General features: G+C 37.9%; 1 protein-coding gene across 3 annotated transcripts in view; it reads right to left on the bottom strand.

The window, feature by feature from the left end:
• The window catches only part of SERTAD2 (SERTA domain containing 2), a 105,695-nt gene that overhangs the window by 84,313 nt on the left and 7,580 nt on the right, over positions 1–13,802 (bottom strand). The window contains exon 3 of one of the 3 annotated variants that reach the window (XM_072937640.1): positions 2,558–2,691. The exons of the other annotated variants lie outside the window; for them this stretch is intronic. The gene's annotated coding sequence lies outside the window, so the exon portion shown is untranslated. The remainder of the gene's footprint in view (positions 1–2,557; positions 2,692–13,802) is intronic. 3 annotated transcript variants of the gene reach the window in all.

Raw genomic sequence — 13,802 nt, 5'->3', positions numbered from 1 at the left:
TTCTATATCTGCTTTCCTGGAGGTTAGTTTGTCCTTGAAATTTATAGTCGAGCTGCCTTTGCATATACCTGAACATTTCATGCAGAATACTGCACAAACTGACCCATTTACACAATGCAGTCTGTTCAGCTTTGGAAGTAACAACTGAGAAAGACAAGTTTAATTCTGGTGCAAGTTAGATCCTATAAAGGCATTCTGTGAGCGTTTTTGTTGGCAAAGGGATCTCTTTTATATAATGGAACTTGTAACCATGCTGATCAATTTTGCATTCGCTATCAATTCAGCTTGACTTGGAGACTGCCCAAATTACCAGAGGGTTCAAAGAGGCTCTCTGGGCTCTCAGTTGAACTCCCTCACCATCAGTTCCTTGAAAATGTACTTCAAGGAGTTAAAAGTTATACCAAGGCACAAGGAATATACAATTTTCTCAGTCAAAACTTCTAGGGACAATGCCTAAAGAGAAATCTGGTGCTAACAACGACAATTTGATTTGCTTTTTTAATCTTCACACTTCAGCTTCTCAAGGATGGGCAGCGATACTCTGAAACACTCCAAAGGGGTCACAGTTGTCATTTTTCTAGCAAATAGAAGGTCATATAAAAAAGGGCTTCTTCATAAATGTTTCCAAAAGACTGAGACCAAATCTGAGTTACCCATGAATCTATCTGTGATATTCTTAGTCTCTTAAATGGCTGAACACTTAGTACTGGTATATGTCACTCTAGAGTAAGTCTCCCCTCCTTAGATCCTAAACGCCCACAAGGCTGGTTCCAGCACAGGGTAGATGCCCAGGAATGTCTGCTGGAAACTCAAGTCAAATTAGCTCCTAGGATGAGAACTGTAGCCTCTGTTTAAGGAGGTGTCCTTTTTAAAAGAAAGAGCACACTGGTCTGAGTCTGGGGAAATGGGCTCCAGTCCTCTGCAATTAACAGGAGTTTCACTTTCCTTATGAAGGGCTTTACTCTGGGTAAAACAATGTGTATTAAAACCAAATGGTCCCTAAGGTTCATTCTGTATTACTATTCTGATTCTGAGTAAGAAATAACAAGGCTCCTCTTTTTTTATTGGATTATTAACTTCTAAGTCAATCAAGAAGCCACCCTTTGATAGTATGTATGTTCTTACTCAAAGCAACAGGAACTGGTCACTAAGCTGGATTTGCTGACTGTGGTTTTCTGTGCAGACAGGAGAGTGAGAGAAGGGAAGACCACGAAGCTGGGTGTTACCAAGGCGCTTGTTCCCAGCTCGGTGAAGGGAACACTGGAGTCAAAAGACAGGGATTCTAGTCAAAGCTTGAGCTCTATCTACTAGCTGGGAGCCCTTCAACAAGTCACAAACTCTCGGAATTCTGTTTTCTCATTTATAAAGGGGAAGGGCAGTACCTCACAAGGTAGTTAAGGCTTTGGGTGTTAAATAAAACAATGCTCCTGAGAGTGCTTGTGAACAGCAATGCACCATACAAATCAGGTGGTATCTCACTTGCGACAAACCTGCCAAAATGGTATTTTCCAACAAACTCTGAAATGCTAAAATAAAAAGCTAATGCTTTTTATGAAGGGTTAAAATTCAAATGCTGCCTTGCCTTCTGCTCATATTATATCCACTGTGGAACAGACAGCAAGCTAATTACCTAAGAGTTAAAATCTAAGGTCAGCTTGGCTCTCCCAAAGCTCCCCTACTGCTCTCACTTACCTAACATCTGTCCTCTGCCCTTACTACTATGTGTTTACAATTGCAAACAGCCTCTTGCAGGGATGAGAAACTCCATGCTGTTAAGTCATAGACTGGGACACTTGGCATTCTTTTTTTTTTTTTAACTTAAAACTGGGTTGGGCAGACCCCTGCAGCCATTCCTGGAAGAAGTGGGCACGGGCTTCCCGAAAGGGCAGCCCTGGGGAAGCCCGGCACTGGTGCCGGCACTGGCACCAGCACGCACACCGCCAGGGCTGCTCACTGCACCAGCTGCTCCACTCCCCCCACCACACACCCAGACTTTGAGACTTCACTGCCCAGCAGAAAATGAGGGGCTTTGACTGGCAGCTGTTACTTGCTCCTATTCTCTGTCACAGACAGAAAGATGCAAAAGATGGTGAGAAGGCAGTGACTTGTTTTCTTTGTTAAAGCAGATTTGATGTACTACCTCTCCCTCTATTCCTTAAACCTGCTCTAGTTTTTAAAACCAGCACTACTGACTTTTAAAGGCAAAATCATTTTTTTCCATTTAGTGAAATAAAAAGCAAAGTAAACAGCTCTTTTGGTTCATTTTACATTATCCAACAACATATGTTTCTTTCACCCCAAATGCACTTTTTTCCTGGGGTATGCTTCAGTCAACTACTATGTAGATGCTAATTTACTGAGGTTGCTAACATAGTTAGCTTCTGATGATCAGTTTCATTTAAAATTCATTTTTGAGTGCCTACTGTGTGCCAAAGTGCAATTTTAGAAAGCAGCCTTTTAAAAAATTATATTTGCCTTTTTAATACATAGGATTTAGGCATATTTTCTGTCAGGAGTAAGTTAAAATCAATATTAATTGCATTTCCTAAACAGATACCTCAAAATCAGTGGAGCTGGCTCAAGCTGGGGCGTTCATCAGAGAAGTTAAGGTCCGAGGACTTGACTGCAGACAGTCCACACATATCTAAACACTCTTCCTGCTTCTTCTTTAACGTCACATTGAAAAATCCACTTAGAGTCAAAAACAGAAAACCAAGAGTTATCTGCAACCTGAAGGATTCCCAAACCACATATGCAACCATAAATCATGAAAGGGCATTATACTTTTTCACTTTTCATAACTGCCCGAAAATAAACTAGAAGTGGGCACGTGAGAAAGACAACTATTTATACAAGTAAGTTACATTTTAACCAGTAGCTCAGCTCTTCCCTCCTTCCTAATAAACTCCTGATTGCTAACTAATAGAACAGCCCCTTCAAGTTGGTTTTGTCTCTTCCTGTTAATAACACAAAAGAATTACGATCATTCAGCCTCTCAATTTTATGCAGCTTTCAGAGACCAAATGAAGAACAGGATCATCTTGTTAATAAATCTTTCCAATTAGGATGGTGAGTGTAGACTTGACGTTGGATTTTTCAAAAGGCTCTCTCTGAGGCAAGGGAGTAGGTTAACGTATTTTCTGGGAGTTCCCAAATGCAACAAGACTATATCTGATTTTAATGCACAGATGTCTTGACTGGGGAAAAACTCATAAATCATCATCCCACACATTTTAGAAGGGAGAGGAAGTAACAGAATAGAACAATTAACAATTACTAGAGAAGTTATTTAATATAGTAAAAAGAAAGACAAAACAGGCCTGAATTTCAGTCATTCCACCACTTGCTAACTCTTTAATTCTCTGGACTGGAGTTAGCTCGTTTCTAAAATAGGAATGACTACAATTCTCCTGCTCGTCACTCAGGTTTCTTGTTAGGATTATATGTGAAAATTCAAGGTCAAGTGCTTCACAAACCGTTTTAGAGGGCTCCGCCAGCATTCCTGCTGTTAAGGAACCTCTCCGCACTGCATTTATTCAAGTGTGAGTGAAGATGATCAAAGCCAGTGACAGGCCTTCAGCAGATCTGCCAATTGAGAATCTCTAAAGTGGGTCCGCTATCACTGCTGCATGGGGTGACGTCAGGCTGTTGTTTACAGGAGGAGAAAGGCTGCCAATTTCCACTGAGCAGAAGACCGCAGTGGCCGGCCTCCCTTGGCTGCGTGTGAGCAAGAATGGACTCTTTATGTGTGGCATGTGTGGACATGCAGCAGTTCACGTGCAGGGCACTGAAACAAGAAGACTGCTTTGTGTGTGTGCCCCAGCACACGCTTTGCGCCTGAAGTTGTCACTAAGAAGGCTGAGCAAAATTGATCAAAATGCAACTTTCACTTTTGTTGCTCTGAAGGAAAAGAAAAAAAACTGCCACCCTCAGAAACTCCTCAGTTAGATTTTTTTAAAGCAGAACGGTTAATTCTTCTAGTTTTTACAGACTCCGCCTCAAGTTTTACAGACACTCACTAACAAAAAGAATTAGAGAAGATATATTTCAAAGCACAAACTATTTTCAGACTGTAGTAACTGAGTTTTACGGGAATGACTGCATTTTCCGAGTGGGTTGGAGTTGCTTCCTCCTGTAAGTTTAGAAAGTACTCACTCAAGTATTAACACACTCTAACTGACCCCCTTTGGGGAGATATTCTGTTAAGTTTATTCCTATAAAAGAGAAGAAAGTCTGGCTTATTAACATATGTCCATTCATGATATTCCCTGGCAGAAAGCAACTTCATATTAAATTAAATGTAAAAGGGCAAAAAGAAAATAGGGGATGCATTCATTATACTCTTTCTTCAACTATCCATCACCTTCTGGGATAGCAGTCAAATCAGGAATAATATGGGAACAGATCGTGTTTATAACCAGCACTGAAATTTTACTTCAGACAATAAATCTAGTATAAATCCTAACATTGGAACACTGAAGAAGAGATATGAGAAATACTTTTGGAACCTGAAAATGTATTTTCTTTGGTCCTGTTGTAAGTATATATGAAAAGGAGGAAAACTATTGCTCAGTAACAAAATGAAGCTGAGGAAGAATCCTGAGTTCTGTTTCTGCCTCTGTGGCTGATTACAGCATAATCCTAGGTCACAGACTTAGCCATGATGTGACTTATTCTCAGCATCTGAGAAATGGGGATGACAATAGCAAACATTATTTTCCAAATTTTAGGAGAACATAAGGATATAAGATAATGAGTAGAAGTCTTATGCAACATTATGTTACAGGAATTAGAAAATAATAGAAATATAGACTGGGAGTCCTGCCTGATATTGGCCAACGCCTCGGAGAGCTGGGGAGGAAAATGTGCTAAACAAGTAGGAAGTGTTATTAGCACTTCCTTCGTTTTACAGCTAGACATAATAGTAGCATGAAAAATATGGCACCAGTTCAACTTTTCCGGGGCTGGTTCCAGCAAGTAACATTGGCTACATATTCTTAAACACATCTAGAAACCTGAAGGGCCATCCTGGGCACCTCCTTTAACATGAATGCTAAAAAACGATGCCACAAAACCTGGTGGAAAAATATAGAGTAGTTTTAGATTATACTTGAAAATGGCTGTTGCCAGCTTCATTCCCTCATGTGATGAAGGACACCTGATCACACGAGTCAATGATGATACAAAACAATGATAACAAAATGGCAGCATGCAGTAACATTAATAGTCTGACAGTCAGGAATGTTTTAAAAGTATAGGAATTTTACTGACTGAACAGACCAATGATTAAAGCAGAGCATCACACATTCTGAGCCAGTACAAAGTTCATGAACTTTATTTTTAATTTAAAAGAATTAAAACTTTACCTAAAGCAAAGCAGTCAACTTATCAAAGTGATCAGCAGGAGGAACAGTAAGAGAAATCAAATTGATGGTTACCCTCATACTTAATATGTTCCCCTATACAACTTACTTAAAACTCTAAAGTCAACTATTTGGACTTTATTTTTGTTACCCCTTCTGGCTGTCAAATTGACAGGACTGCTTTAAAGCAATTACAAATGCACATCGAGAAAATGAAGGCATATGAAGGTAGAAACTGACTGAGTGGATTGACCAAGTGTCTGAGTTTCCACCTGACACCTCATGGTGTAAATGCTGTGCCCCAGTGTACCAAAACATCACCTATTCTTTAGAACTCTTTAGAAAAGTCATAGTACACTATGACTCGCTATGAATCTGCTGCACAAACTGCCTCCTTGGGAGCACAGAGGGCCCTCAGACCTCACTAACCAGTGCTCACAAATGACTGCTAAATCATTTCAACTTCAAAGATGTATCTATTCAAAGAAAACTCAGTTCAATTTCAGGAACTGATTGAACAGGACAGAACTTCTCTTTGCCAAGAATTTTCTCCTAGTCATAAACATGTCTTGTTTTCTCTCATCACATAATGGCATACTGAGTTTGCACTAGTTCCTGCATCTGGGATTCAAAAATTAAAGGATAAATATTCTAAAGTGCTTCTTATTTTGTATTCCTAAGAAGTATGCAGATACTGTCAGGTGGAATGCCAACAACCTGGATCAAAAAAAAAAAAAAACTTGAAAGCTTTCAAAAGAGTAATTTTCACACCAATAATTCTATAAGTGTACAACTGGCTAATATAAGATGAAGCAGAAGAACAAAAGGAAAAAGGCTTCCACTTTATTTTAGGAAATAAGAAATCCACTTTTAAAAACCCATTTTCTTATTCACAGAATTACCCAAAAATAAAAGTCACAATTTCTCCACAAGAAGTGAAACTTGTCACTAGAACAGTTGTCAGAGACCATATGAAGAAGTTAGGAGATTACAAAGATGAACAGAAGTGGTAGCAGCAAGCCCCTCTCCTCCATCACATCCCTCCCAACATACCCTGCCCCTGCAACATAGATTCTTTGCCCTTCTCCCTGTCTAGTATTTAGGTGAGAACAAAACCGGAAAAAAAAAAAAAAAAGCAGTCAAATGCCTTTATGTCTCTATTGATGACCCTAAATTAGTGCAAACAGAAAATGCTTCAGTTTTCATCACGTTGTTCTTATGATACGTAAGTACTGAAAAAAACAAAACCAAAAATGCATGACCCCTACCAATCTAGTGTACTTACCACTCAGAAGTCACTATGTTAGCCTTAGTAACACCTGAAATGAGTTGAAATGAGTTGCAGCAGAACACAACAACAATGCTGAGAAGACAGGATGTCCCTGTACTACGAGATTGTCACACTAAGTTCAGAAAGATGGACTGTATCTCTAGCAGAGTCCACAACTTGGTCCACTATAAAACTAAATTCATGGCTAATTACAGACAAATTTTGTAACAATCAAATTTTTCAACCATAATATCATTCCAATAATACTCTCAAACTATCCTTTGTTTCTGTTCAGCTGCAAATAGGAAAAAAAAATTACTTCCCAAAACTCAAAGTGGACCAGTAAGTATCCCCAAATGCTTCATGCTCAGATAGCATATTGTTAAAGATGCACAAACTGAATGGCACAATGGTTAATACAGCAAAATGGATTTATGGCTATAAAATTTCCCCATGGTATTTGGGTCTTTCAGAAATAATAATAAAAATCATTCTCAAAGTATAATCTCTTTTCCAAAGAATTTTTTTAAAGCTACTATAAATATACTTTTCTCAGCTAGTCAACAATTTTCTGTTGGTCATGCTGCCATTTTCAGCCAAAATAAGAACTCCTTATGGAAAATGAAAGCAACAAATGACCTGAGACAAAAGCAGTTTGCCCTTGGAATTCATTCCATACAACTTTAGGCCCCACCCATGAGAAGCTCCAAGGCAACACAGAAATGACAGAATCAAGAAAGAAAGAAGGACAAAGCTCTAGCAATTACTCTATCATTGAGTATATAAGTCTTGGGTAATGTGAGGCAGATAATGCACTGCCCTCCAAACTACTGTCACTTGGACTTTTGTTTCATTCTCTCAGGGAGACAAAAAAAAGTAGGGGCAAGAAGCACAGCTGAAACATTCCTCTGTAAGGAGGTAAAACAGAAGTTGAGTCAGTCCCAACTGCTTAGCCTTGATTGGTTTTTAACCTGACTGAGTATCAGAAGACAGGGATACATCTGGATCCAACCACTGCTACTAATCCCAGCCACCAGTACTGTTTAGCTATTAACAAACGTTTCCTATGGATGACTTTTCATATCATGGCAAAAACCAGTCTTATTCTAGTTAGGAAATTAAATTTTAGTTTGAGCTTTTGGATCTTGACCTTTGCTTTTCTTTTTTTAACACTGGGTAGTGGAAATAAAAATAAAATCTGTATTAGATGGAAAACAACAGCCATTTCACTTTTTCTTTCAGCCTCTGAGCCACTGGTAGCAACAGTAAAGGCATTTGTCACGCAGCAAAGGGAATCTTGTCCACTAAACTGCTCTGCAAGGTACTAAAATTAAAAATTTGCCCAAACAAAACCAAGCTTCACAAGTTATAATCTTACGTCACCCTTTTTAAGAGTAACCAATAGCACTACAAGGAAATGCAATACAAATTTCTAACTTTTTTTCCCAAACCTCTAGCACTTCTAACTAAAATTATAGCCACAATGTCCTCTCTCTGGCTTTCTATATAAAATTACTATTTCAGAGTTCTGCTTTCATTGTGCTACTTCATTAACTTAACATTTACAGGACTTTCATTTGAGAGTATAAGAAACATCAACACACACTGAAATAGTTCTTTTAAAAGTATACCTCTAGCTGAAACAATTCATGCCTGCAGAAGCTTTGAATTATGGGTGGAATTCAAAAATCCAAGTATTTTCAATATTCACAGAGCTTACTAGAACATAAAGACCTCATCAACGCTCAATCTAAAAATTAAAGACAAGGTCAAAAAAACTGTAACTGAAAATCTAGGGACAAATCAAGACTTAGCATCTTCCAAGTCAAGAGAGATACCGGACTTTCACCCTTCTTTTCTTGCCGTGGAGGCTGGCAGGAATTAAACATTCCACTTGAGAGGTCAAAAAGAATCGGTAGCTCTCCTTCAAAAGTGATCCCGGGGCGGGGATAAATTGGGAGTTAGACATTTGCAGATACTAACTGATATATAGAGAACAGATAAACAGCAAGTTCATGCTGAATAGTACAGGGAACTATATTTGATAACTTGTAGTAACTTATGGTGAAAAAGAATATGAAAACGAATATATGTATGTTCACGTATGACTGTGCTGTACACCAGAAATTGACACAACATTGTAAACTGACGATACTTCAATAAAAATATATATACCAAAAAGAAAAAATAGAAGGAAATAAAATACTAACATTGTTTATTTTTTTAAAAAGTGATCACATCATTTAGGAAGAAAATTAAAAAAAAAAAGGTGAAGATCTTCCCATATGATTAGGTTGTGACAATTTTGCAGGCTTCACAGGTGTTTCAGGAATGCTTCAGAAATTCCATAGGGGAAAAATATGACAATCCTTCTCTACATGTTTTGAGAAGGGCATGCCTGAACAGAGACCCTCCAGTGTGCACACATGTCAGAAAATACATCTTGAGAAGATGACTTTCTCATGGTGGGTAAGAGAGGCTTCAAGACCAAAGAATCCAAAAAAGACTGACTTGTTAATTAGACACAATTCTATTTAGAAAATAAGTTCTAGAGAAACCAGAGCAGCTAAACTACCATGATAAGCCTGGCTATTCCCAAAGCATCAAAGACTTGGTGTATCCTGGACAAATAAGATACTATATTTCAAACATAGCATTTTATTTTGCTGACTTTTCCACAGTTCATGGTGCATTTCTTTTAATAAAAGGAAAAAAATCTATTTCAAGTCTGTTGTTTTTACAAATAGTGAAATTAAAAGGATTTTTGTTCCCATCTGATTTGTATCTTGATGAATACATACATACTGTTGACAGTTTCCTTTCCCTGGCTTTGAAATAATATAAAGTGAAGTTGAAATAGATAAGAAAAAATAAGATGGCCAAGGTAGGTTAGTGGAGGGTATCTGACCAATTTGTAAAGTTCCCATAAAATGCCAGGCCCTAGATACTGAGATGAGAGAACAGGTAAGAGACTAGTTAAGAAAGAGTTACATATGCTTCCTAGTATGGACTATGGCAGTATCAAAGGAAGACAGAATTTTCTATAAGATGGAAAGAGAAGTAAACATAGGAATTAGCATTTATTAAAATTAGCTGTGTTTGTTGCTTTATCTATTGTGTATCAGTTAATAATCACTGAGGTAACTATCACTGTTCCTACTTTATAGCAAGGAAAACGGAGACTTAGGAGTAATGAACTGTTAGTGGTATACCCAACAGCCACTCCTCTCTTCTTCTCCCTAGGAGAACACCATCCCTGCTTACTGGTCCAGATGTGGGCAGAGATGCCCAGTCAGACAGAAAGACTTGACAGTCCACATCTGTGGAGAGGTTTCTGACTTCCTCTGAACATCATCACGTATGGATGTGAACTAGCTTGGGGAAGGGGCCAAAACAGAAGTAAGTGCCAGCAAGGAGTCCAGCTGAGAGCTGAAAGATGCTCTGAACCTGAGCTACAGAACTGACCAACCATGGAGCCTGCCTTACCCTCTGGATTTGTTGTGAGATAACAAATCTCTTGATGATTCCAGCAAGCTTCAGGGTGGTTTCTGAAAGCATCCTGATACATGAGTTTAACCTCTCCAAGGTCACTTACAGTAAGTGGCAGAGCAAGAAACTGAACCAACATCGTTCTGGCTCAAAATGGGGCTTTTTCCACGAAACCACATTGTGGCATGAACTTTGATGAATGTTTTTTCTCATGATATGATCATGCGATGTTAGAGCTAGAAAGGATCTTACCTCACTACATATGAGAAAAGGCATTTACCTTATAAAAATGTTTGAAGTAGTGGCCTTTCTTGCAAACACAGAAAAGAAACATATCTTTAGCAAAAATTCCCAGAACCTCATATTCTGCAAGAACTTCTCACTTCACATGCATTTAATTATCAGTAGAATATGAATTCATACACCTTTAATAAATGGAATTGAGCTCTTGCAAAGCATTCCAAGTTATTATTAATTTTCTTAGGTGTGACAATGGTACTGTGGTTATGTAGGAAAATGTCCATATTCTCAGGAGATGCATATTGAAATATTTAATAGTAAAGAGTCATGATGTCTAAAACCTACTTGCACATGGTACAAAAAAGTGTACACATAGGGAAAGGGAGAGTCATAAAACAAATACAAATAAAAAGTTAATAATTACTGAATCTATGTGAGGGAATATGGGTTTTTACTGAATTATTCTTTCAGGTTTTCCACACGTAAAGTTTCACAAGAGAAAGTTTGGGTGTGGGGGATATCGTGTGGGAGACAGCACTGTGGAGTACAACGTGGCTGCATACTGCAATAATTTGGGGGCTTCCAAAAAGTACTGAAGCCAGGGCCTCAGCCCAGGTTGTGGCCTGGGTACAGGTAATTCTAATGTGTCCCTCCTGTAAGGTAAAAAGACCATGAGTTTGAAAGTGACAGCTTACTAACACCCTGACAGTACCCATCCCAGAAAGAAGACTCTGAAAATTTTTCTAGACTGTCTTTATTCATAAAAAGTCACCAATGTTTTAAAAGTTAACATAAGCATTAACTCCAATAATAAAGAAATTTCCCTGAAACATATATTGGGTGACATAAGGAATACTTGATTGAAATGAGACCATGACTTTAACAGATACATATGAAGCCTTCCATGCTGTGCTCAAGACCATGAAGGCAAGAGGAGTGGAGCAGACTTGGTTCTTCCCTAAACAAATTCATTCATGGAGTCTATGGGCCAACATGCCAAAATTTTCATTTCTAAAAATGCAATTAAAAAAAAAAGGAACAATATTTAAGAAGAAGCATTAAGTGATTGAACCTTTTAAAAAAAAAAAAAGTCTTACTAAATTCATGCTCTTTACTTCACGCCAAAGATGAGTCATAGTCTCTTAAACTATACAAAAAGGAAGATTCCTTGAAAAATACACTACTCCAATTCTCTAAATTCAAATTTGTGCAAAGTACTTAAAGATACTCCAGTGAGTGTTACATATGGAGAAAAGCTCTCTAAGGTCCCATATCTAAATTTCAGCTGGCTCATGGGTCTCTGTAGTTCCATTTGTCTTTCTTAAAATATATGTGTCTGGGTTATGGGATAGAAGGTAAATAAATGGTAGGTAAAATTTAAAAAATAAATGACAAGCTTTAAAAATATAATCTTACAATAGGGATTTTTATCTTGAAAATATACCTTTCAATCTAGGTGGCTTTTTTAAAAAAGTCTCATTGATAGACAATAAATGCATATACTTAAAATGTATAATTTGATAAGCTTTGACATATGTATACACCCTTATAACTATCACATCAATCAAGACAATGAACCTAACTATCCCAGGTGGCCTTTTGAATCAAACAGATGTGTGATGGTTCAAGCACAGACAGTTTTTAAGAAAAGAAACTCTTGATAGGAATTGTTATTTTTTAAAAAAACAAAAGAAGTCTCCACACAAGTATCCAAATACTTTCACCAACAGATAAAATAAACACTAAGGCTTTGGACTTTTTCCCCCTAATTTAAATCTAAGGGACAAGCATATATTGTGTTATTCTATCTTAGATTTAGGTCCAAATAAACAAACAAATACACTCTAAAAACAAATTCTTAATATTTTCAAGTGTGCAGGAAAATGAAAACAAAAGCCATAGTCACACAGCATTATGTTTGAGAATTTAAATACACACACATCAGGAATCTGAGCTAATTCGAAAGCAAAACAATTTTAAAAGGTTATACCTACATATTATAGCAATGTAGAGACTTCCTAAATTTGGTATATTAGGCCCAGGGCCCATCCATTTCATAGGCAAGACTGCTCTGGGCAAAACTGAGGAAGAAACAATGCGTCTTCAGTAACTGTCAAAAGTTTCCACCTCCAATTCTTCTCTCTCCTTTCAGTGTTTTCTCCATTTTTTAGGGAACTCCTCTTGTGCACAGGGCCCTTACTGATGTACCAGGCTTTCCAAAGATATGGAAAAATTTTTGTCCTCAAGACCCTAAATCGTATCCATTGTATGTCCATACACAGATCTTCCTCGATTAATACCAGGGTTACATCCCAACAAACCCATGTAAGTGGAAAATACCGTTAAGTCGAAAATGCATTTAATTTAATACACCTAACCTACTCAACATCAGAGCTTAGCATAGCCTACCTTACACATGCTCAGAACACTTCCATTAACCTACAGTCAGGCAAACTCATCAAACACACGGCCTATTTTATAATAAAGTAATGACTATCCCATGTAGCTTACTGAATACTGTACTGAAAGTGAAAATCAGAATGGTTGCATGAATACAGGATGGTTGTAAGTGTACTGGTTATTACCTCGTGACTGTCATCAGCAGAGGACCCTACAGCATATTGTCAGCCCAGGGAAAGATCCAAACTCAAAATTCCAAGTCTTGTTTCTACTGATGCGTAGAGCCTTCACACCACGGTAAAAGTCGATCCATCGGAAGTTGAACCATGGTAAGTCGGGGCATCTGCATTCTGTTTTCAGGGGCAGAGTTTCTGCTTCCCATAGAGATAGCTAGCAAATGTACTAAATGGCTAGGATGTGTGCTCCACTTTCTTTCCATCCTTGATGAGCAGCTGCAGCAGCTAGAAAGGGGATAGTTCTACCCATAGATGCCTAAGGCACTAAGAAGGCCTACTAACCATCCATCTCTGCTGAACTTAAAAGGAAGGATGGATTCCCGCAAAGGCCATTCGGGACCTCCAGAAGGCAAGTCCACTTGACCAAGGTCTACGCTGTAGAGGCCTACACTAGACTTTCCAAGAGTTAAACCTCACATTGCCTAATACAGAGACTTAATTTTCATGTGGGGATCTTTTGTCTCCCCAGCTGGACTATGAACACCATTATGGACACGTGCTATGTCTTATTAGTTTCTGATCCCCCCAAGTACTTTGCACAGGTGTTAAATATTCAAGAACAAAAATAATTAATGAAAATCATTGTATTATATCATATCATATACTGATGCTACTTGTACTGCAAAAACACATGTATCTATCTGCTTGAATATTTGAGATGGAAATGTACACTGAGGGCTTTATTTGTTTGTTTAGGAAATCACATAGTTTTCACAATCATAGAAACAAAAGATTAGTTCTTTATGTACACTAGACAAAGGCAACTTAAGATTTTCTTGTTAATTGTGCAATATAGCTGACTAC

Source organism: Vicugna pacos, chromosome 15, assembly GCF_048564905.1.
Source record: "Vicugna pacos chromosome 15, VicPac4, whole genome shotgun sequence".
NCBI classification, from domain to species: Eukaryota; Metazoa; Chordata; class Mammalia; order Artiodactyla; family Camelidae; genus Vicugna; species Vicugna pacos.
This window is presented reverse-complemented; position numbering and strand designations above follow the sequence as displayed.